Raw genomic sequence first — 1,931 nt, forward strand, 5'->3', positions numbered from 1 at the left:
ATATATATACATATATATTTATAGATTGGTATTGGACATATGGGCTAATATCAGGCTTAAGGACTTGACTGGGCTGTTTTCCTCAATATTCAACTGCTGTTTTACATCAAGCTCTGTCTTATACACACGAGTGTCCCTGGATTTCTCTAGTCTACCTGGACTAACACACTCAGATACATATATGTGCAGACAGGAAGTTAAGGCTAATACTAGGTCTTAAGGCTAAAAAGGGTACACTTTAGCACCAAGCAACAACCTGGTTTGGTAATTAAAGCTGTAGCTTGTGGGGAGAAATGGTTTTAGTTCCAGATGTATTTCTTATGAGAGACGTGGAAACTATCGTGTTGACTTACATCTCCTAATAACGAACTCCCTATTCACACGAGATGTGTACATTTTCATTTGCTAATGACCTGTGGGGCAGCAGCAGGAGGAGCACTATGGAGGGGTGGCTGAAGAGCTTAGGTGGAATGCACTTGTTTTCTCACAGGGCCCAAGCACGCTAATAGAAACTGTCGCCCTGCTCATCCTCTGCCCGGGTTCAGACAAAGCCCAGGAATGTGATCTTGTTAAAAAGCAGCAAGGTTTTTGTTGGTCTACAAGGAACTACAACCACTGTGAGTTGGTTTTTCTAAAGAACTAATGCTTTGAGGACACACGAGTGGTTGTTGAAACCGGGACCCTGTAAAATTGTCTTCAAAATCAACAGGTTAGATGCCAGGATTAAAGCAAAAGAGTTCTAGTAAAGCTGTTCTTCCTCCTGAGGAAAGAGGTTTGATTGATGTCCTCATCAACCCTGGGGTACTGCCGAGAGGGTCAGGGACACACAGGCACAGCAGATGTCTGCAGCCCTCAGGTGGCTACTATTTTGGAGAGTGGTTAATGGGCTAGATGAAGGCTTTAATTTTACAAAACTTTACCATCTCAGGATTAGGCTCACAGTCTAATAGGAAAGGCTAGACCACTTCAGATATACAGGGAGTGTCCAATTTACAATGTATTCTAGTTATGAGACCGTCAATTAGACCATGTTTTGTGTGTATGTGTTATCTGGTCGTGAAGTGGGTCATGTCTTGGGCAAGGTGGGTGGTTCAAACTCACCGGCTACTCCAGGAGGCTGTCTGTTCCCATAAAGATTTATAGTTTTGGAACCTAGGGAGTAGTTCTAGTGTGTTCTTTAAGTCTGCTATGAGTAGGCACTGGGTATCAGTAATACAATTTATACTTGTGTATAAGCCGGGTTTTTCAGCACATTTTTAATGCAGTTTTTGTGGTAAAACTAGGTGCCTCGGCTGATATTCGGGTGTGCTTATACTCGAGTATATAAAGTATGTACTACCATGTTGCAGTTTTCATTCTCAGATGTCCACTTGCAGATGTTCAATGCTGTGGTTTATGTAGGGATTAACGAAAGGCAATAATAATGAACACTGAATGGACTTAAGGACCCAGTCCTAAATCAGATACTTTGTATCTCATGAACTAGGTAAGGAACAATTTTAATGCTGTTTTTCCTTTTTTTAATTGGGGGTGTGGTTTTACCATTTTATTGGGGGCTCATACAATTCTTATAACAATACATCCACTGTGTCAAGCACATTTGTATATTTGTTGCCCTCATCATTCTCAAGACATTTGCTTTCTATTTGAGCCCTTGGTATCAGTTTTTTTCCCCTCCCTTATGAACCCTTGATAATTCATAAATTATTTTGTCATATCTTACACCATCTGACATCTCCCTTCACCCACTTTTCTGTTGTCTGCCTCAAGGAGGTCACATGCAGATCCTTGTAATCGGTTCCCCCTTTCTACTCCACTTTCCCTCCACCCTCCCAGTATCCACTGGTCCTCAAGGGATCATTTGTCCTGGATTCCCCGTGTTTCCAGTTCCTATCTGTACCAGTGTACATCTTCTGGTCCAGTGGGATTTG

Source organism: Echinops telfairi, unplaced genomic scaffold, assembly GCF_000313985.2.
Source record: "Echinops telfairi isolate 266 unplaced genomic scaffold, ASM31398v2 ScPeMD7_4048;HRSCAF=4782, whole genome shotgun sequence".
NCBI classification, from domain to species: Eukaryota; Metazoa; Chordata; class Mammalia; order Afrosoricida; family Tenrecidae; genus Echinops; species Echinops telfairi.